Consider the following 24,341-nt stretch of genomic DNA (forward strand, 5'->3'; position numbering starts at 1 on the left):
GGTTATTCAAACTTCATTATATTTGAACTTATTTTATAATAAGCCACCATGAAGGAAATCAAAAGCATTTATTTGGATTTTTGCCTACACCACGTAAAACTCAGCCATATCCTTAAATAAGCTTGGAGGACCACTTTGTCTTCATTGGTAAAGTCATATCAATCACTGGTTTTGAGCACAACCTTTCACTCTCTCCCTTTTAATGGCTCCCTTGTCTAGCTAAAAGTTTCAGGATACAGCTACAGTATCGGATTTCACTAAAAGGGGTCCCCTCTGGTTTCTGCTTGCACCACTTTTATTATGCTGGACTATAACCTCCTCCTAAGCCTTACTAGTCTTATGAGATGGCATCGTCTTTTCCCTCTGTCTTGATTAATGTCTGTCAATAAAGAAAATTCATATAGTAATAGCTTTGGATATTCCACAGAGAGCTTCTCATTTGCCTAAACATCCCTTTTGTTTGATTCCTTGGAATAAGTGCTCTGTTTTGACATTGTCTTTTCATAAGAGATCTACAGCTGGCTAGACTCAACTTTGTATTATGTATTATTTTGAATCTCCCTTTGGTCAAACATTATTCACTATTTTCTTTCCCATTTAACCCAGATTACTCTTGATATGATGAGCCTTCGAAATAACAGATAGGGCTCCTTGCACTAAGATTAATATTAGTCCCCGGAGTAACCTTTTGTTCCTTGTGCTTTCTTTCTGGTTCATATACCCTACAGTTGCTTTATTGCCAGTCCTTTTCATAGAGATAATCCTAAATTCTGAAACATATATAGAGCCTTTTTCCATGTTTTGTGAATTCATTAAATTGATCTGTGCTCAACTGACCTTGGCCTAGAAGGCTGTCATCCATTGTTCATACTTTTCTCTGTCATATCTGATGTGAGACCATCAAGCAAAGTGGACTTGTGGTCCAGGGGTTGGCCTGGAACTCAAGAGAACTTGGTTCAAAATCCTAGCTCTACTACAGACTTTGCAGTGTGACTTTAGGCTACTGGCAATCTTTTGTGCCTCAGTTCCCCTATTCTATAAAATGTAAGCTCTTTGGGACAGGGACCAACTGTCTGTATTTGTTCATGTCTAAGCACAAAGAGACCCTGATCTCAAGCGGGAACTGTAGGCATTACAGTAATACAAATAGCTTATTTTGTTCTCTTTTATGTGACACCAAAGCTTGGATTTAAGACACCCCAGAAAAGATTGTTAGTGATTTCTCCAGATTCCTTTGTTAAGACCAGTTGTTTACTATGGCCCAGTATTACCCTAGAACATAAAGGCTGTCCATTGGACAAGTAGCTTCATGTTAGTGACTCTGAGAGAGGGGAGACAGAAATGAAATCAGTTTAATTACCAGTATTCCTGCCCATCAGCATGAAAAATCTCCAGGGTATTTCTGGTGGAGGTATTTCTAATTAACGTACTCCTACTTTCTAAGATGGCCTCCAAAGTTCTTGGTATTAATCCATCTAATTAGAAATTTCAAATACACTTTCTGGGCCACAAACAGGCTTTTCTACAGATCTGTTTACTCCCACTTTGAAGGTGGAATTGGCCTCCTTGCCAGCCAGCTCTAATCCACTGCTATGACAGAAAGGGTTGAGGGGAAAAAATCAACCTCACCCTGATGTTCCTTTTCAGAGCCTGACATTTAACATTTGCTGTTTCCATGTAGTTGGTACCAACTATATCTTCAGGAAGGTTGTCTTAATTGCCCAATGCTCTCAGGAAGGTTTGCTTTCACAGAGCAGTGATGCAACTTATAACAAAAAGACCAGGACTATGCTCTATTATAATATTTGTATTATTGTAGTACCTAGTGTGATGCTTCCTAAGGGTACCCAGGGCTGTGAGGTCCCTCGCTACCCCCTGTTTTTAGCGTGAGGAAACCTTGTCTGTGCCTGGCAGAGATCAGCTCTCCATCTCCACCAGCCACTGGCAACACAAAGCATTCCCCTCTAGGCCCTGCTGTCTCTTCACAGGTTAGCAACAGGCACACTCCAATCCCCCATTGTCTCCCTGGAATGTCCACCCCTGCTCCCCTGGACACTCACACTATTCACCGATTTGCTGCTCCAAAAGGAACAGGACACACCAGCTTGCCAGTTACACCTTAGATCACCACTTTGTTTAACTCACATCACATGTATATTTACAGTGGAAACAAGTATACAATTATTTAACAGAGGATAGAGATTATAGCTGTGGTTCTCAACCCACAGACCGCTGGCTGCATGTGGACCAATTAGCACACACCTGCGGCCCAGCTCAGCTTTGTGCTAAAGGCCATGGGCTCCAGGCTGCCAGCTGCCGCCCAGCCCCATCTGGTGGGCTCTAGGCTGCCGGCTGCCACCCGGTCCCACACAACAGACTCTGGGGTTGCGGCAGGGTCCCTGCCCCCCGCCCTGCACCCAGCTCTCCACTTGAGGCCCCACTCTGTGGATGGGTCTCTTGGCGGAGGGCGCTGGGCATGGGGTTTATGCGGGGGGGTTAGGTGGGGGGCACTGTGGTTCTCAACCTGCGGACCACAATGATACCACTGGATTATAGTAATAGCAAGTAGAAGTACTGGAAACAAATGGTTACATATCAAATCATAACATGCATTCTAGAACCTTATTTAACTAGATACTTTTATGTTTTACAAAGCAACACTCACCCAAAATTGTCAGAGCAATTTACAGCCAGGTTCGTTGTGACCCTCTGTTCGTGAAGCAAACATACTCTCAGTTTGTGTCCTAGATAAAGGATAAAATTTTGTCCCCTCTCCTCTTTTTTATGCAGTTACAGATGATTGTGTCTCACCCTAGGAAGTCCCCTCTTGAGAGTCTTATCTTGGGGTTTCTTTGTCTTTGTAAAATCTCAGGCCTGCACCTGGCCCAGACAGTAAATGTAACTCGTCTCCATGGATGTTCATTGCTCTAAGTTCATTGAGTTAGTCCTGAGGCGCACTTAGACTCAGATGACAAGCTTAATTCAACAGTTTTCAAACCTAATATTTTACAGTTCTCAAACTATTTTCTGTACAAACAATTTGCAACAATTATGATGACCAGTGGGCTATTGGCTCTCGGTAGAGAACTTACATGCCACTCTTTGATGAACTATTATACACATACCTGACCCAGAAGAGCCCTGTAAAACTCTATGCACGCCCTGTTCACTCTGCCTGATGGCACCACGAGGTCCCTGGGACACACCTAGGAGCCCCAAGTCATGGACCAGGACCCATTTTGCTAGGTACAGTACAAATATAGAACAAAAAGGACAATCCCTGATCCCAAAGAGTTTCCAATCCAAGTATAAGACAAGAGACGGATACAGACAGACTGATGGGGCAGTAGAAGGAAACAGGGAGTCAGTTCTGGTTGGCATGATAACCAATTGTCTCAGCACACAAGCAGCCTCACCGTTGTCAAGTTTTTGCAGACATCACAGCAAGAAAGATTTAAGGAGAGCTTTGAAGGAAGATAATGAGGCAGCTTTGCAGATGTTTATGGAGACGTCCTCTCAAGCACAAGAAGCAGCACAGGAAAAAGCATAAAGGTGCTTTTTTGAAAACGGAAACAAGTGGGCAACGGAGACTGGCCTCACATCAAACGGAGACAGGAGTAGCTCTTTTGATACCAAGTCAGTCATGGTAGGTAGAGTGGGGATAGGTCATTAAGACAAGTAGCTTATGTTTGATGAGATAGAGGAGTGGAGCCCAGAGAGGGATGCATAGAGAGGAGTGACACGGTTAAAGCGACAGCCTAGAAAAGTAATCTTTGCAGCAGCATTATGAATAGATATGAGTGGGGCAAGAGCTTGACCCACACCAGTTCATCTTTTCTATCATCACTCAGTGCAATTCGAAACTGATAATGCTGCATGGCCTCATTCCACTGAGCGTCAGCAGAGAGAGAACAGAATTTAATAGCATACTAGGCAGCCGATCAACATCCTTGCTGTAGAGTTTGCAGCATGTCTTCAGTGGTCTGGTGGAAGTCACTGAAGACAACTGGCATGGCCTGAACAAACAGCTTCAACTGGCCCATAAGAGGACCAGACTCTTCCAAGATGGGCAAGGCCCAAGCCAAGGCCTCCCCATGAGCAAACAGGTCTGGTCTGTGGGGAACGATTGGGGATGCAGGAAGAAGAAGAGCCAGCATTAGTTTAGGAAACCTTGGAACGGACTATGATCACCATTAAACTTGTTTGGGAGCGGGACCTTTGACTGCCAGGAAGCCAGAGCCAGGGCTGCTGGAGAAGCCACCAGGGCTGTAGGGTTGCATTCTGCTCCTGCAAAGTGGACACTTGTGCATGCAAGCTCTCTGTAGCCCCCACCAGCTCTGCAAGGGAAAAATAGGCCTGAGTGCAGTCCATACCAATAAAGTGGGTGCCTAGCCTTTGTATTTTGGCTGTTCAAACTGTAGCCTACTGGGCTGTGGGTGGTCATGCCTCGTGGTTGAAACCAAATGCCAGAGTCAGAAGGTAAACCAGAGTCATAGGCTGAAGGCGGGCTGAGACTTGAAGTCAGAAGTTCTGGAGCCGGAGCAGGTATGGAAATCAGGATGGGAACCAGGCAGGGGCAGAGACTGGAAGCAGGCTGGAGCAAGGGTCAAGAAACAGGAGCAGAACAAGTGCAGATACAGGCATAGTATGTGTTTAGCAGCTGCTGACCTGCTGTGGGTGCCAGGCTTATAAACAGGACTGCTAAAAACAAGCAGCCAATCAGGTGCTGTACCTACTCTGTCAGTTCCTAAGCAGTGCAGCTGGTCATATTGGTTGCCTAGCAGGAAAGTTAGTCAGGAAGTAGGCCAGCAATTGATTCCCGTACCTAATACCACCATATTTTATCTATTTTCTCTTGAAAGAAATCAGCAAGGGCCTATGCAGAGAGATAAATGGAAGCAGCAGGAAGGATGGGTTTGGGGAATGAGTCAAAGGTGGGGAAAAGATAGCTGGGATTGCAGGCATGACATTCTCAAGTTGAGGGAAGTATAGTTGTTTGGTTAGGAAGATGGCAGAACTGAAAGAGGTCATTCTTACATTTATAAATGGATCTTCTAAATAAAAATAAGGTTCCTAGTAGGAAAATGTTGCTACCAATTAGAACAGCAGAGTTACATTATACTGGATCTAGGTCACATAGCCTTAACACTTTGGGCCAAATCCAAACCTTATTGGATTTTTTTTTTTTGGCACAGAAAGGTATACTGTTCACTGACACTGCAAAAACAGCATTAATATGGAAAATTACATTGTAACCTGTATGCTGCAAAGGGTCTACCACCCTTTGACTATTTCTGCCATGGACGAGAGTGATCTGGGTTAGAAGTGGGAAGATCAGGTCAGAGCACTTATATATTCATGTAATATTGACCACACCCTTCAATTCCAGGCCCTGCCCTGGATACCACACAACATCACCACAAAATATGACTGGTTTTGATATCAGGGGCATACTTGCAGGGTGAGGTTCATATTTTAAAGGTTGTCATTGTTGGAGTCAGCACTATTAAGACTGACACTGTGTTTTTAATATATGCTTTTCACATTACGTTTGCCTTGTCAAAATTATTAACTGCCTGTGTACACAGAAATCCTAAATGTTAAAAAAAAGATGCTATCAAAGTTGTTAAATGACTTTTGAATTCTGTGCGTAACTGAGGCGGACTGTCACTAATGACATATGTCTGTCTCAAATATGCACTATGTCTTAAGTTTTCCTTATGTTTCTGTATACATTCCATTGTGTTGTGTTCACCATACACTGGAGGTATGCTCCCAAAATACACTCCCAAAACTTATATTAATAGTATATGGGTTTAAAAGTAAAAAGTACCTTACATGTTACCCAAAACTAAAATTTGTCAGTCAGCGTTTACCTTGTTTTCAAACAGCATTTTAAGCTATCTGGGCCATGAAGGCACGCCCTACCTGTTCCAGGATAGAACAATTATACATCTTGCCTTTGACAGTTTTCCTAGCTGCCTATGCCAAATGCTCAATTGTACTTTTAACAAGGTATTGTGGGATACTTAGCATAAGTGAACAAGAAGAAGCTTAATACAATTTAACATAATTACTCAATATATACCATATTAATACCTATTAACATGTGTGTGTGTGTGTGTGGGTAACCTATAAAAGCATTAGTTAACAGGAGGGCAGGCCAATTGAAGAGTCACTGCCAAGAAAATAGTGCTATTTAAGTTAATCATGGGTGCATTTTTCGTAAAGGTAGCTGCACTCCTTCATAATAAGTGTTGGTGATGTTTTCAATCTTTGCAGCAGGGAAAAAATCTTGAACTCAGGTCCTGGCAGGCAAGTGAAGGAAATAATTTTCGAAGAAGAATCATGCAGTGGTTTAAGAGACATTAGATTAAAAAATAATAATAGTGTGGGGTACATTTTATTTGACCTCTTCCAGCCGTTAGAATTCATATTCTCAAGCCTTACTCTGAACCATGAGGACTACAAATATATTTATTTTAAAAAATGAAAGCTGAGATTCTCATGTAAATCACCAGAATCCAAGAGCTGGTACTTTAAGAAAAACACCAAATATTGTGAATGTTGGAAATACTGCCCTTCATTCTGTTAATGATTTGAAACAGTTTGAATCATACAGCTGATGAGCGTTGTGCAGCTCCATGTGTGACATGTTAGGCAAAATTACTTAGGCCTGGTCTACACTTAAAAGGCAGGTCAGCATAGCTACAGCGCTCAACAATGTGAAAACTTCACACTCAAGAGCTGTACCTAACACTCAGCATAGAGATAGCTAGGTCACTGGAAGAATTCTTCCATCAGCCTAGCTATTGCTACTCAGAGAGATGGATTAACTACATCAATGGAAAAAGCCATTCTGTCCTGCTGGCAGTGTACAGCTGCAGTGCCATATCTGGGCTGCTGTAGCAGCATACTGTAGATGGGGCCTTTGTGAGCTAATCTGGATATGATTAAATTTGCTTTACGGTCATGTGCTGGGGTCATGCCCACCCCACACAAGGCGTAAAGAGGCAAATTAGTCCAATAACCATAGGTTGCACTATGGGTGCACCTGGAGGAAAGCCAGGGGGTGCCAAGGCCTAATCTGCTGATAAAGTCCAGCTGGGAGAGGACCTGGGCTGAGTTTACAAAGGCAGGAAGCTGGCAACAGAAAAGGGCTGCTGGGAAATACTCTATAACCCCTTCATAGGAGTAAGAAAGTGTGTTTGAGGCTACAGGGTTCAGTAGCCTCAAATTACTGCCTGGGAGAAGAGCATTTGAGTTGGTACTCCCAGGATGGGGACTAGAAGCTGCAGGAAGGGACAATAGGGTCTGAAGGCACAGTTGCCAGGTATAGGATCCCTGGACTGGAACCTGGAGTAGAGTAGGGGCCTGGGTTCCCCCACTGGGGAAATAGAACCATCAGGGCAGTGCATATGGAGACTGCCTGAGACTGTTGGTGCGGAAGAACTTTGATACCCTGGAAGGGGAAGACTATAGTGAGCTGACTGGAGGTCAAGCCAAAAAGGCAGAGGACGCTGACACACAAGGAATGAGAGATTTCAGAGCAGCAGCCGTGTTAGTCTGTATTCACAAAAAGAAAAGGAGTACTTGTGGCACCTTAGAGACTAACAAATTTATTTGAGCCTAGAGACTAACAAATTTACTGCAGTAGGCACAGCAAGCAGCAGAAGGGGACATCAGACCTGAATGAAGCTAATCCCCAGATGCAACCACAAGGAGCTGCCCTTGTGATGAGTAGAGACCACTGTGAGGAAAGGTCAGCACAGCCTGCCTAATGCATGGATAGCACATGGAACTGTTCAAAACTTGACAGCTGTGACTGTGGGGGAAATAAAGGGAAGCTAAGTGAGTGCTAGGGAAGTCTGCGTGGAAGGTGAAAGCGGTGGTATGTTTCCAATTGCTGTGGGGTGAGTCTGTGCTGGGTGCCTGGGGCTGTCACTGGCACCTACAGGGTGGCTGCTGTGGTTACTCCTGGTGAGAGAGCAGGGGTTGTCTGGGGCATTCAGCCGCTGACTGAGGGGAGAGAAACTGGTGCTGTTATTGAGAGCCTTCCTCTGGCTGCAGCTGCCTCTGCTGAAGTGGGGCTGGTTTCAAGCAGCCAGGGGAGAAGCAAGAAAAAACATCCCAACCCCTTGGCTGGCAAGTGCCACAATGGCCTCTAGCTACGGTGACCAGATGTCCTGATTTTATAGGGACAGTCCTGATTTTTGGGTCTTTTTCTTATATAGGCTCCTATTACCCATCACCCCCCTCCCGATTTTTCACATTTGCTGTCTGATCACCCTACCTCTAGCAGCCAAAAGGCGCAACTGCAGGTCTGCTTGTAGCTTGGCCAAATGTGAGAGACTGAGCTGAAGGGAGGTGTGATGGATCTGCCAAATATGGGTGTGGCAGCATGTATCATGAGAGGAGAGGAGTTTGACACTTGGCAGCACTGCAATCAGAGTTAAGGGGGGGGAAAAGAGTTGCCCATTACTCCCAAACCTTTAATTTCCTATGGAAAATGCCAGTTCCCAAATCAAACTATTTCAATTCAGTGCTTGGAATTGCTATTGTGAAATGTTGCTGCAAACTGATGGTTTCGCAAAACTACAGCAGAGCTATCTTGGCAAATGCAGTCTGGTGGACTATTTGCTCTGCAACTAAAAATGTTGCTATTCTTTTTTTCAAATAAAAACTCGTTACAGAATCTTACATCTTACCAAACCAGAATCTTAAAGGGGTATACACCCAGACTTGCACAAATCTGAATCCAAATTTTGCCACTCGTTACTTTCTGTGGGAAAAATTCATCTATTGCACACTGTGTGGCACAGATAACGTTTTGAATTTATAATACAAAACATTCCAGGTAAAGATAGGTCCATTCAAGTTAATGGTTATGGGTTATTGTTTGTCACCAGCAGGGCGTTGTAGTTAAAAAAGCCACTGGAAACTTGACAGGTGTTTGCAATCTCATAAAAAGCAATCACAGACAATGAGCTTTATTGCTATTTTTTATTATTAATTAACTGGAAAATGGATTTTGACAAACTTTTGAAACTCTGAAGTTTTGAAGTTGGCTGAGAGTAACAAGGACATATTTCATCAAACTGGCAACTGTACAACGTATAGCTCATTCCCAATCATTTAGAACTTTCCCAAAACCAGGTGTTTACAGAAAGTTACAGTCTTCAAGACAGTTTCATAAATTTGTGTTTAACTGAGGAAGATTGTGCATTCAGTCTTCTAATGGTATTCAAATTCACTCAAGAATAAGGTTTTTACAGCCTGTGACAAGACAAATCCATACCAATTCATATATATATATATATATATATATATATATATATATATATTCATAGATATTAAGATATAGGGGGCAAATTTTCACAAAGGTGACTGTCCTTTTGCAGGCCTAAATTACACTTGCAGTTTTGCACTCACAACATGGATTCAAGTGCAAACCTGGGTACATGCTCATGACTACCTTGTTAGCTGCCTGACTTGCATCCACAGAGGAACACACATACTCAGATTAGTTTTGTAGATACAAAAATGCAGGTACATATTTTGCAGCAGAAATTTTGCACATAAAATGGGAGAATAGATCTTAGGCTTTAAAATTTTGCTCCACAAAATCTTGTTACTTAGTCCCTAAATTATTAATCTCCCTTTTAAATCTCCTTAGTAGTTTATTTAGAGTGGTGTGGATTACAGAAAGAACATTTTGTTAACTTCAGAGTTTTCATGAAAGAACAGGTTAAAGTCATGCAGATAAAGTGAAAAAAGCTGGTTAAGTTTAATGAGTAAATAAATTCCAAGTTGTTTTACAGAAGAGATTTAAAAAAAAACAAAAAATTTTCAACCTTGTTGCAGACTTCTGTACAAGCATGAATTCTATCAATGTAAATTTATCTTCCCAATTTTGAAATTGCATATTTTATTATTTCAAATCTGGCATTTTTATACTGCCATAAGGCTACACTCTTACCTTTTCCTCATGTAGTTAAATAAACCTGGCCAATCCCTTGTTGCAATGTAAAGGCTACAACTTGAACCAGAAAAATTCTTCCTGCTGATAGTCCTCCATTCAATTTGCTGATTATTGCATTTCACTGATATTGCAAACAGTGTATATCAGACTGCAGTTGGTATACAAAACAGCATTGCAAAATCTTTTGTCAGGTATGAGGTAGAGTAGCTTGGCAGTCCCCACTTGCCTTCCAAAAGGAGGTACACAATCATGGGGCTTTAAAAAAAAAAAAAGGCCTCAAACATCCCATTCTTACATCTGACTTTACTAACAAAAAGTAATTCCAAAAGAACACTACATGAACCCAGCCTAAGGCTTGTCCACTGGTTTGGCTACTTCCAGGGAGCATTTGTTTCATACTAGCCCCCTCTACCAAAGAGCTATTCTCTCATCCCTTATTCTGAGGATGAAGTCTAATGAGTCACACCTGTTTCAGTGAGTCAACTATAATTGGTGTGCAGTTCCCTGCAGGGTTCCAACATCTGGTCAGCAACAGTTTGCAACTCTGCAGATTAATCTGTGTAGTCATTTTAAACAACATACACTTCATACTGAGAAGATGAACACAAATACAAAGCAGCTGGTCAAACTTCAGACCTTTCCATCAGAGAGAACCATTCCATTCTATTGGCAGGTACCAAAGACTCACTATCCACCTGCATAAAAACTGTCACACTCCTCTAACATGCCTAATATATAAACTCTACTTCACACATTCAAAAAATCCGATTCCTTTTTATACCAACAATCTAGTATCCCTGTTTGGTCTATATACTAAACTATTACCAGAATCTCTAGAAGCAAATTTTAAAATACATTTTCCATGAAAAAGACTGCACTCAATACTCCGTGAAAAAGTGCATTTTACATGGAGTTGTTCTTTGATAGTGATGCATTAAATACTAGTCATCATTCTCTACAATTATGGCAAAAACTAATACTTTCCAGATGTCCTCTAAGATCTTTATTTCACTTTACAAGGAATTGGGTAAATGTGTTCTTTAGGTAAAACCATGAATATATCAAGAAGTTTCCTCCCTTACCTTGCAACTTTTTAAAATTTCTCTGTGATGATTCAATCCCTTCCCATCATGAATGCAGGCATCACCCAGTAATGTAAAAAGCCAGCTGTATCAATTTTTTTTAAATGAATCAGGACTGCTACAAAAGTAAGTAAAAAAAAAAAAGAACCAAAATGTCAATCATTTTCCAACTGCAGGATTTTCTGACAGTGTTTAATCAACAAAAATTAAATCTAGTAAAAATCAAACTTTAAAGCTACTTAAATTTGAGAGAGAAAAAGCCACTATGACACTCAAAGTTACAATTTACACTATGTCCTTAACTGTAATTGTTTCCTTTTGTTTTTTAAATAGTCTTTGGTTTACATTTTAATTTGAGCATTGCAATTTAGTATTTAATAGTTTCCTCTGACCAAGAAGGTATGTTTAGATGTATTAGACAAAATAATTGCTTGTGCGTGGTGTATTAAAATGTAATGTAGTATCATTCAAGGAGAGTTCAATTACATCCCCAACATACAAAAGAGAAGACAAACTTAGATTGTGTTTACAGTTTTGCAACACATCTTGATGCTAATTTTGTTGGGTTCAAGTTATGATATTTATAGTATGCAAAAGTGGTTTACTTAATAAAAGACCTTTCATTGCTTAAAATGGAGCAGTTAAAAAGAAAATTGCTGGTGATTTCAGCAAGACTTATATTACAGTTGCATACTTGCTCAAACTTCTGCTACAGTTATTGGCACAGAGGAATTAAAGAAACGAGTGGCCTGATACGAATAAGCAACTATGTCAATGTAGCCTATGAAATCAATGTGAGTTGAGGATGCTCAGTACCTTATACAAAATGCTCAAACTCTTGCCAAACGCTTATGCTGTACTTAATTTTCAAGGTTTTTCTAAGTAGGTTAAAGCTGCTGTTGGGTTTAAATAAAACTGTATCTTCCAAATGTGTTTCAACAGGACTAGTTAATAAAAGCATAAGGAAATGGACATTTGCCTGGTGGCTTTTTTACATAGTCATCTGAGCAAATAAGAGTCTAACAAAGCTCGAAAGGGATAATGTGATAGGGCTCCGCATTCTCTCTGCCAGATAAGACCAAATATTGGTTAGGCTACAGTTCCCCTACTATCATGGTTTCCTGTGGTTATGCCTCTTTCAAAGAGCATTTGGCTTTGTAATTCTTTTTAAATTGGGCCACACATTTAGTATCTATACTAAGTCTTCACAAGAGACTTCCATCATTATCCAGTGCCATTTGGGAATATCCATGTTTTATATCAGGGTACAGAAATGAGAGTGGAGGGTGGTCCATAACCTTTAAATTGTGTCCTGTCCTTGATTTTAATGCATTTCTTTATAATTCATGTCAGGTTTTATTATTCCACACTAAGTCTTCCCTCACCACCCCCTCGTTATTATTTTTTTTTTTAGTCTGTTCCCAATGCATCTGGCAGCATTTGGAGATGACCATAGCATTGTCATGGGAACCGAGCAGGAAGCAATATTCACAGCTGGGTTTCAATATGAATCATACCCAGTTAACATGGCAGGGGATTAGTGAGAAGCACTGATATCAGGCAATCAACTTGGTGCCTTCTATGAAATTGTAGGAATGTCACGGACAAGCTCTCGTTGTTTGCTTAGGGTGAAAATCACCACTGTGCAGAAGGTGGGACGTAAGTAGTGCATATGCCTTGTATTGGCTCTCTGCACATGGGGAGGGGAGGAAATTTCATTCTAAAAATCCTAAGTCAGTATTTATTGCTCAAACTTCTATTTCAATCAATAGGACTTTTTGACTAAGTTAGTAGCTAAAGAATCCCTAAAGAGGAGAGAATGACCAGAGCTTGGTCTGGCTGAAACAATTAAGTATCCTCTTATTTATAAATGTAAAGCTTTGCTCATCTGCTTGCTCTTTCTCTACAGTGGGTTTGTCAAGTTACCTGTCAAACTTGTTGCCCATTAATCAGGCTAGAAACCGTACACATTGGATGGTGAATAGTTGCTTCTTCCATTGGGAATCAAATCTTAAAGCACAGCTATAGACAATCCTCTTATTTCATCCTGAGGGAATATATTCGATTCATAATATTTTATATACAGATTTAAAATGTTAGATTATTGAAAGTCTAAAATGGGGGGAAAGAAGGACTAAAAGCATACAGGATGCTGGCTTCACCTGAGGCTAGGTACCCTGTATTTTTTTACCTGATACAGACTGACCCAATTAGAGTAGACTTGCAAAACTGCATTACATCACTGATTCATCAAGTGCAGTGTCCTGCAGTGGTCAATACTGGAAGGTTAGGAGGAAAGCAAAAGATGCCATTGAATACAAAGTTGTTTACTGGCAAAATGAAAAATCCTGCCTGATACCAGGCAGGATATCAGAGGGGGGGTAGGGTAGAGGAGGGGAAAACGTGTAGAGTCTTTGGTTTTAGTGATCACTATGTAGATTTCAACACAATGAACTTCTGTGTGATGTTGCTTCATTTCCTTCATGGGAAGAACTGGAATTATGGTCTATTGTAAATCTATACTAAAGTACCTTTAAAAAAAGTACAAATTATTTTTTGAAAAGCACTTCAGTGATGAGTCAAAACCAAAACTCTACATTCAAACGCCCCCTGAATTTTGAAACATCCAAAATCTGAACATGGATTTTGAACCTAGTTGTGGCTAATGCTCATATGTAATTAGTAGGGCTGTCGATTAATTGCAGTTAACTCACGGGATTAACTAAAAAAATATAATTGCGCTAAAAAAATTAATCCCCGTTTTAATCGCAGTGTTAAACAATAGAATCCCAATTGACATTTATTAAATATTTTGGATGTTTTTCTACATTTTCAAATATATTTACTTCAGTTACAACACAGAATACAAAGTGTATAGTGCTCACTTTATATTATTTTTATTACAAATATTTGTACTGTAAAAATGACAAAAGAAATAGTATTTTTCAATTCACCTCATACAAGTACCATAGTGCAATCTCTTTATCATGAAAATGCAATTTACAAATGTAGATTTTTTTTTGTTACATAACTGCACTCAAAAACAAAACAACATAAAACTTTAGAGCCTACACGTCCAGTCAGTCCTACTTCTCGGTCAGCCAGCCACTAAGACAAACAAGTTGGTTTACATTTACAGGAGATAATGCTGCCCACTTCTTATTTACGTCACCTCAAAGTGAGAACTGGCATTCAGTCACATGGCACTTCTGCAGCCGGCATTGCAAGGCATTTACATTCCAGATATGCTAAACATTCGTATGCACCTTCATGCTTCAGCCACCATTCCAGATGACATGATTCCATGCTGACGATGATCATTACAAAAATAATGCATTAATTAAATTTGTGACTGAACTCCTTGGGGGTTGGACTAGATGACTTCCTGATGTCCCTTCCAACCCTGATATTCTACGATTCTATGAACTGTAGACCTCCTGATCTTTTTTACCCACATTCCGCCATATATTTCATGTTATAGCAGTCTCAGATGATGACCCAGGACACGTTCATTTTAATAACACTTTCATTGCAGATTTCACAAAACGCAAAGAAGGTACCAATGTGAGATTTCTAAGGATAGATATAGCACTCAACCCAAGGTTTAAGACTCTGAAGTGCCTTCCAAAATCTGAGAGGGATAAGATGTGGAGCATGCTTTCAAAAGTCTTAAAAGAGCAACACTCAGATGCAGAAACTACAGAACCTGAACCACCAAAAAAGAAAATCAACCTTCTGCTGGTGGCATCTGACTCAGATGATGAAAATGAACATGCAATGGCCTGCACTGTTTTGAATAGTTATCGAGCAGAACCCGTCATCAGCATAGATGCATGTCCTCTGGAATGGTGGTTGAAGCATGAAGGGACATATGAATCTTTACGGCATCTGGCATGTAAATATCTTGTGACGCTGGCTACAATAGTGCCATGCGAACACCTATTCTCACTTCAGGTGACATTGTAAACAAGAATCAAAGAATCATAGAATATCAGGGTTGGAAGGGACCTCAGGAGGTCATCTAGTCCAACCCCCTGCTCAAAGCAGGACCAATCCCCAACTAAATCATCCCAGACAAGGCTTTGTCAAGCCTGACCTTGAAAACCTCTAAGGAAGAAGATTCCACCACCTCCCTAGGTAACCCATTCCAGTGCTTCACCACCCTCATAGTGAAAAAGTTTTTCCTAACATCCAACCTAACCCTCCCCCACTGCAACTTTAGACCATTACTCCTTGTTCTGTCATCTGCTACCACTGAGAACAGTCTAGATCCATCCTCTTTGGAACCCCCTTTCAAGTAGTTGAAAGCAGCTATCAAATCCCCCCTCATTCTTCTCTTCTGCAGACTAAACAATCCCAGCTCCCTCAGCCTCTCCTCATAAGTCTCGTGCTCAAGCCCCCTAATCATTTTTGTTGCCCTCCACTGGACTCTTTCCAATTTTTCCACATCCTTCTTGCAGTGTGGGGCCCAAAACTGGACACAGTACTCCAGATGAGGCCTCACCAATGTCGAATAGAGGGGAATGATCACATCCCTCGATCTGCTGCCAATGCCCCTATTTATACAGCCCAAAATGCCGTTAGCCTTCTTGGCAACAAGGGCACACTGTTGACTCATATCCAGCTTCTCGTCCTTTTCTGCAGAACTGCTGCCTAGCCATTCGGTCCCTAGTCAGCAGCAGTGCATGGGATTCTTCTGTCCTAGGTGCAGGACTCTGCATTTGTCCTTGTTGAACCTCCTCAGATTTCTTTTGACCCAATCCTCTAATTTGTCTAGGTCCCTCTGTATCCTATCCCTAGCCTCCAGCGTATCTGCCTCTCCTCCCAGTTTTATTTCCTCCCCTCCCCTCAGTGTATACTCCTCCAGTGTATCTACCACGCCTCCCAGAAGCAGGCAGCATTATCTCCTGCAAATGTAAACAAGCTTGTTTGTCTGAGTGACTGGCTGACCAAGAAGTAGGAATGAGTGGACTTGTAGGCTCTAAAATTTTACATTGTTTTGTTTTTGAATGCAGGTTTTTTTTTTACATAATTTTACATTTGTAAATTCAACTTTCATGATAAAGAGATTGCACTGCAATACTTGTATTAAGTGAATTGAAAAATACTATTTCTTTTGTATTTTTACAGTGCAAGTATTTGTAATAAAAATAAATATCAAGTGAGCACTGTACACTTTGTATTCTGTGTTGTAATTGAAATTAATATATTTGAAAATGTAGAAAACACCCAAAAATATTTAAATAAATGGTATTATTGTTTAACAGCGTGATTAATCACACGATTAATCAAGATTAATTTTTAATCACACAATTTTTATTCCCTTTTCAGGCTTAGTAATTAATTAATTTGAAAGTAATTCTTTCCCAAATTAGAGATGTTCTGATTTTTTTTTTCAAAATGAAAAAAAAATTCAGAATAATTTGAAAATTGGTGACATTTCATTTTCTTAATTGATAAGTTATTGAGTAATAAGTTCATACATTTCTATTTTTACTTTTCCCTGCTATTGGTATAGTATAATATCTACGCGAGTGTTTGTTTAATTAAGTTACTTTTAGGATGATTCCTTACAACTTTGCTAAACATTAAGCAACTTGTCTATGAACTAGGACATGTTTTAATTACCTACTTGAAGTTATGTTAAATGGCATCTATGTTTATTCTTTAATACAATAATTCCTAGGGTCCTTGGAAACCAATTATTCTACAATTAGGTGCTGTGCAAGATTTATTATTCCAGATCAGATCATCAATCCATAAACTCCAATATCAGATTCTCTGCCCATGAACCATACCTGATGCCTCAGTAGAAGGTGGTACATTGAAATAATACATTGACTGTACACTGGTGGGTGGGTGGGAGGATTTTCCTTTTTGAACCTAGAGTCAGCAGAGCACCTGTCTTAAAATTGAATAATTTCCAGGGGGGGAAGGGAGGAAATAAAGCTCTCGTGGGTAGTTCTCAAATCATTACCTAAAGTAAATACGATGAGAAACAGTAATGTTAAGTGATCAAGTTAAGGTTGAATAGTGAAATTCCTTTCTTATTCATTCTTACATGTGAGTATTAACTGAAATATGTGGAGAAATTGACTTCTAAACTCTGAAGGAACCTTTAGTCACGATTTCTTGTATTTATAGTATTTGTTTAGGAGTGGACAACAGCAACGCTATTTGCATATACACACACACACCACACATGTAGAGGTGTGATCCATGTTATAGTCAATTAATACAGTTTGACTTTAGCATGCTTCTTTTATTTTTGTTGTTTGTAGTACCATAGTGCCTGGGTGCCTGAGTCATGGACCAGGGTCCTGTTGTGCTAGGTGCTGTACAAATACACAACAGAAAGACAGACTGGACCCAAAGAGTTTACAGTCTAAGTAAGACTGCCTCCCTTGGTTTCTGCCCACTAATCCATCTTTCCTCCAGATGAATTATAACATTTCAAATAAAGGTGAGCAAATAACTGATTTTTTTTGGTTCATAGGCCAAACTGAAAAATCCAATTAGTTTTGAAGTGAACAGTTTTTTTAATTCTTGCTGAAATGAAAGAAAAAATTGTTGGGCCAAACAAACATTTCAAATGTTTCAAAAAAAAAAACATTGCCCAGTTCTATTTCCAAAACATTAACCAGCTTCAAACTGCTGCCCTCTTATTAAATCACATCAAACTGAAAGTTTTCCTCCTTCCCCGCCATCCCCATTGTGGAATTTCCTCAAAGAATTAAACCTGCCTGAAGCCCAAGATTACTGCTGTCTGGACTGACACAATTCAACCCTGGAGCAGTGGCAATTTTCTATATGTAAGAATTTAACAGCTCTGAAGGCTCATGTTTCAGGGTTCTCCAAGGCTAGAAACAGGGGGCTTTACACAGTTTGAGAGGGATGATACTCAGGTTTCCAATGCCTTGAAAAGAATTTTAACTAATAGCAGAAAGGCTGACTGGATGTCACAGTTCCACAGGATTGATGCTATGGCCCCAGCTTTGGAATAGTGTCTAAGAGGAACCCCTGCAGTATGCCAGGCCCCCCAAGGGTCTCACTCTTCCTCCAGGGTAAGTCATGTGGCTTCACTGCCTCCTTAGACTGGATCTCTGAGTCTTCAGAACTTGTGCTTCACACAATGACTCTGTTCAGCAAGTCCAACTGAGATAGACTCCTAATGGAGACCTGTACACTCTTCAGGGATTAATGCACCTCAACAAGCATTTCCAGTGACACACTCACAAAACTCTAAGGTTTATTCGTTAACTGGAATGCAGCTTAGGAAGTCCTTAGGATAATATACAGAACTGAAGGTTAAAGTATAGTCCATTCAGGTTAGCCCCGAGCCCAGCCAAGATGTAGTGAACCCCTTGCCTCAGTCTGACTTCCTTTGTCAGACTCCAGGGGAGATCCTCAACTCCTTCCAACAGCCAGCTCTTATCGCCCACCTCATATCTCGCCAGTCCTTGGATCTTGAACTGGGGGTTGTTGTTCAGCTCCTAAGGAGAAGCGGGCAAGTCCATATCCCTTTGGGTCACTGGTTGCTAGGTGTCAATTTCCTGGCAATTGAATTTGCCATTGTCTTCTCAGATGCTCCACTGATATAGAGACTAAGGCCCTGACTGCTAGGCAACACCCATACCTATGTCTCTCGGCCTGCCCTGTGAACAACCAGTCCTCTCCCACCCTTCTAGGTAACAATGCACCACATGGGGAAACTGAGGCACATACAGGATTCATAAAAATATTACAAAAAATTCCTACCTTATCACCTCAGATTCCATCAGAAGCAGCACTGACACTGTACTAGGGTACATGCTGTGCAATGGCAGCACTGGTGAAGTCAATCATATGTCATAACCATCCTCCCGCCCATAATAGGATGTAGTCTGGTTGCAAGGACATTTTCCTATATCAATGAATCAGTATGAGTCATCAATTTCTTGGCTGCTGAATAGCACAGCTGATGCAGTTGGAAATTTCCTTTTGATGACCAGATTCGAAGATTTTATGAGTAGGATTTTGTGTGAAGGATACGTTAAGGGACCTGGAGAGGTAGCTCAATGGGTGGGCAGAAATAGGAGCAGCTGGGGCAATACTATTTGGAGGGAGAGATGCGCAGGAGGTTGAGTAGCTTGGTGCAAAGAAGCAGATAGAATTGGGTGTTATTTCTGTGGTAGAAACCAAAAGGGAGGGGGAAAGAAGACTAGAAAGTAGCTTGGTGGAGGTACAGTAGTGTATACTGATAGAGTATCTTTAAAGTTAGAAAATACCAGAAATAAAGTCTAACAGTTAATGGAAGACAGAAGAATTGGACTTTATATATATAAAATAACAGAATATATATAAAACTCTACAAAGGAAAAGGGTTATTTGTACAACTGTTAAAAACTGTGGGAGCAGGAAAAGGAAGGGGAAATATATAGCTCCTGTATAGCCATAAAAGGGCTATACAGGAGCTAAAGGAGCTGTGGGAGAATTCCACTTCATTTGGTCCTACACTCCTCCCCACCCTCAAAAGGCCTGGCATATGGGTTTTGTTGGGGTGGATGCTGAGAGTTGGAGGGGGCACTCTTGTAGTACTGGGTGCTATGGTGATACTGGTCTGCTGCATAGACCATATGTAGCTTTGGGAATGCTGTTAATAACCAGAGAGGCTGCTCTAACTTACACTGGGAGCTGTTTCAGCCCCTGCAGCATTCCATAATCGGGGGAGCAGAAAGATGACAAAAGCCTGCTTTATCTCCTTTCTCTCAGGCTGCCCCACCTGTGATGTGCTTCCTCATAGCCCTATGTCTGTAACTTCTGGGTGCAGCTTGCTGAAATCTTCAGTTATGAGACTGACTGTTGTCAAAGACCTCTCCCTAGTAGTCAAGCACTTCTGAAATTCCTGGGTACATCCCTGCTCAGAGATATCAAACTGGTTAGCAAAGTATGAGCAGCCACTCTGTCATATGGCGAATCAAAGCCTCTCATATCTCTTGTTAAATATTTGAAAATGGAGACCAGCATGCAGGAGTGAACAAAATAATTAGTATGGAATATGAGATATTAAGCTGCTCTGTGGCAGATGGATTGTTTTAATGTTTCATACTTACACTGCAGTATCACCAGGGACGCAGATCTGATAAGACTACATCTGCTAGGCTTATCCAAAAGGAATGGTCTTTACACAACATTAATCAGGAGCAAAGTGTAATGCTATAGTATACTCTTTAAAGCTATGGTTATTTTTTCTAATAATAAACACTGGCTAAACTTGGCTAATACCAAGAGTTAGAGAAGGACTAAAGTACAGTACATTGATTCTAGATATTAATTTCTTACAACTAATTCGGAGACTCATGTCCATCTCTCTTTCTGCACCCGGACAGTAGAAATCTAGCACTTGATATTCAAGAGTTTAGGTGGGTAAATGTGCAATGATCTTGACTGGGAGCTGTAATTGTACATCCAAATAATTAGTGAGATACATGAAAGATCACTATTGTGCACAATTATTTCTACTATGTGCAACTAGCTATGCAAATGTGTACAACATGTACCTGAGTAAACTTCTGAAAAATCAGCCCCAAGTGTTCTAGCCTAGATCGCGGAGTGAAACCCTTTAAATAAAATTCTCCTCCCATACCTTCTTTTTTACAAATAGAAGACTGCTGCACTCACAGTACATTAGATGGAGCAATTTAGTTTTGCTACCCATACGTTCTTATGTAATGGTTGTATTCTGGTGTATTTTTTCTGCAAGCTTCTGAATTATATCAGTGAGAGAAGCCATAAGGGGAGTTGGAGGACAACAGCAACCTGAAGTCAGGAACAGAATACACAATTAAAAAAATATTGTTCTCTGTCCATAGCTAGAATTTATAATAAGTTTGAGGGAAAAAGGTGTGTATGCATATACACTGTAAGGATCCATGGAAAACAAGGCAAAGTCACTACACTTGGGAAAGAAGAATCACTAATTTTTGTTGTGATCCACCTGTGATTCATTTGGATGGGGAATGGAAATTATTTTTAGCGGCATGAGGTCCAGAAAAATGCCAATGTATTGTACATTAATGTACCATACACTCACTTATCAATCTTACCACAGTCAACACCATTGACTGTGACCTGGAAAATTAGTTTGGCCTATACTCACTAAATGTGAGTATAACTACTTTCATTTTGTTTCTTTCATCAGTCCCCTGATACAAAATTATTATGCAAGTATTTTCAATGGAGCAACATAAATGCTGTCTGACTCAACACATTACCTCATATTTGGTTGGTTTGGAAACAAGAAGTGTGAGATAGAAGTTTAGAAAAAAAATTGAACGGATAAGAGTCACAGGCAATCTCAATCACAGCAGTAAAATCAGTGCTGAGGATAGACTTAACTGACAGTCTCTCACTCACCAACCCACACTGGCCAACAGTGAGTTCTTTCCAACCCTTTCAACACATAATAATGATAAATTATGCTGTTTCACATTATTTATACACAGTTTCACAGAAGTGCATGGTGCTTTACACACACAAGTGGTTATAATCTGTTACCCCTTCCTGTGGTATGTTACAAACAAAAGGGTATGGGGGAAGGGCTTTGGAGGACAGTGGTAGATTGTGAGATATACTTGTTGCGTATCAGATGTTTGTTTTGCTTGCTCTCTTCACATACATGTCTCACACACACACAAAAATTACTGAGTGTCCAGAATAAAGGCTGGGGCAGATGTCATTAGCTGAAGACTAATTTAAAGAAGAAATTCCCAAATATTATCAAAGGCAACACTAAATAAATCTCAAAAGATGAAGGTTGTAGCAACCTTGTAACTGTACAGACCAAGAGGAAAATACATCTTCATCCTTAATGTATAGTGCATCTTCAAAATGTTTAGATAATAGCTGGGAGGGAGGGGGGAGAAGAGGAATGAAGAGTTACTGTTAAATTAGTAAGTCTAATTATTTATTTCTGTTATTCATATCACTTAAAGGCCCCAGTCAGCTAGGTACTGAACACATACACATAGAACAAAAAGACTGCAAGTTCTTTGGGGCAGAAACAATATATATATGAAAAAGGTGGACAAATTTTAGAAATGAATACAGATATTACTTCACCCATTATTGAAATGCAGCCACTTCTGTGTGGGAAGGTTGTAGTCTTAAAACAATACACAGCTAAACTACAGAACAGATTGTCTGGAAGTGAAGAATACCATATCAATTGAAAAACATGGGGGATTCTGCTTTACAAAAGCAAAATGGAATTTTGCTCAACCAACAGAGTTAAAACAGCTGCTCTTTAAATGCCATACAATATTTAAGGCTCACACATGATCTGATCTTCTGTTTTATGTGTCATCCTAAAGGAGACACTTCTAGTGCACAGTGGCCCCAGCGCACTGGGCTCCTACACACTCAGAAAAAAAAAAAAAAGACTGTAGGTCCAATTTTCTGATTTAGATGGATGTATTCAGTAGAAGATTCTATTCTGAAGAAAGTCTGTGGAACATTCAATAGGTGATTCCAATCCTGGATGAAAGAGTTTTGGTCTGGAAAAGATTCCGATAGGCCATCCAATTCCACAGAGAAAAAAAAGTGCAATGAATAGTTTAATAAGAATTGCTATGCTGTGCACATGCATGAGTATAATGTTCAGGCAAAAGAAGGTGTAAATAACATAAGTTTTTATGGCCCTCATCACTGGTACCAGATTATCTAATAAAATGATATCATTCCCTGTCAGTAGGCGAGGGCTAGAAAGGGTCTAACAGCAAGTCCCACTTCCTTGAATGGGAAGCCAGTTATGTGGAGAGGAGACAGCAGCAGCTGCTGCATTTGTGCCCTGCAAGGAGAACACGGGACTGCAAAAGGAGTAATCATAGTCCTGACAAATGAAGAGGAGCAGCTTTCTTCCCATATAATGTTCTCTAGCGCCAAGGAGAAGAAACACTCCTCTACAGCCTACCCCCTCCCCCCATGTGCTTAGCACTTCATTCTGTCTCAGCTGGAAAGGATCACGACAGAGTCCCCCTGAACAGCAAGAAAGGATCACAGCAGCAGTCACTGCCATCTCACATGGCAGACAGCCCAACTGCACAGGAGCAAAGCTCTTCATGTTGTTACTGAGGAAGGGTGTTCTGTGAAGGAATCATCTTAGAAAGTGAAAAGATGAAGGACACTCAAAGATTTGCTGTCTGAAGAGCACCTTCTCCCCAAGGCTGAGGTATCCATCAGGCACATCTTGGGAAAGAGGCACCCCCTCAAATGGCAGTGGAGCGTGAGGGCAGTCGGGGGGAACATAAGAATGGCCATACTGGGTCAGACCAAAGGTCCCCCCAGCCCACTATCCTGTCTACTGACAGTGGCCAATGCCAGGTGCCCCAGAGGGAGTGAACCTAACAGGTAATGATCAAGTGATCTCTCTCCTGTCATCCATCTGCACCCTCTGACAAACAGAAGAACACTATTCTTCAGTGAGACTATCTGTTTTTTCATGAACTGCTCACAGGCAATGAAGTGCCAATGACACTTCATCACACCTAACAGTTTACATAAGCAGTGGCAGCCGCCACCACCCTCCCAGAAGTGATGTGTGGCAACTATCTATTTTGGGTGATGAGCATGTCTAGTCTGGAATCTTAGCTTTTTAAAGTTGTATCACCAATGCTGGGGATTCTCTGTTCTTGAAACATTTTCAGCAATGAATGAGGAGTGATAAGGCTGTGGGAGGAGGGAACACACTTGAACCAACAGGATTTTCCTCCTGTCATTTATACTTTAATACATACTACGGTATCGGTATTGGGTGAAAAAAGGAATTAAGAAAAAGGACTCTCCCCACCACCATTAGCAAACTTAATGCATGAACAGTGCTTGCTTAAAAGCCCAAATTGGTTGTCACTAGGTTTGTATAAAGCCTTAAGGAAGAATGGTGTGAGGGCTGTTTATAGAAAATTACATTGTGTGCAGGCTATTTCACTAATTAACACCTCCTAGCCAAAGAAACCCTTCTTCCTTTTAAAATAAACCTCCTTTAAACTGAGAAAATATCCCAAGACGGTTCTGGAGTATAATGCTCCCCTCACAAAAGTGTGTTGCTGCCTGTGTTTGTGTTAGAAGAGGGTTACCAGGGGGCATTCTTGCCTGGTTTATTCATCATTTCAGGGCTCTCCCATCTGCAAAGCTTCTGTTAATGTCAGTGAAATCTAACCTATACAGAAGTTTCAGAGGTCAGATATTTGGCATGCACCATTTAGAAACCCAAGTACAAAGTTGATAGGGACGCTTCAAAC

General features: G+C 40.7%; 1 protein-coding gene across 1 annotated transcript in view; it reads right to left on the bottom strand.

The window, feature by feature from the left end:
* RYR3 (ryanodine receptor 3) overlaps positions 1-24,341 on the bottom strand; it is a 581,477-nt gene that overhangs the window by 547,795 nt on the left and 9,341 nt on the right. The gene's annotated exons all lie outside the window — the stretch shown is intronic.

The sequence above is a fragment of the Lepidochelys kempii genome, chromosome 6, assembly GCF_965140265.1.
Source record: "Lepidochelys kempii isolate rLepKem1 chromosome 6, rLepKem1.hap2, whole genome shotgun sequence".
Lineage (NCBI taxonomy): Eukaryota > Metazoa > Chordata > Testudines > Cheloniidae > Lepidochelys > Lepidochelys kempii.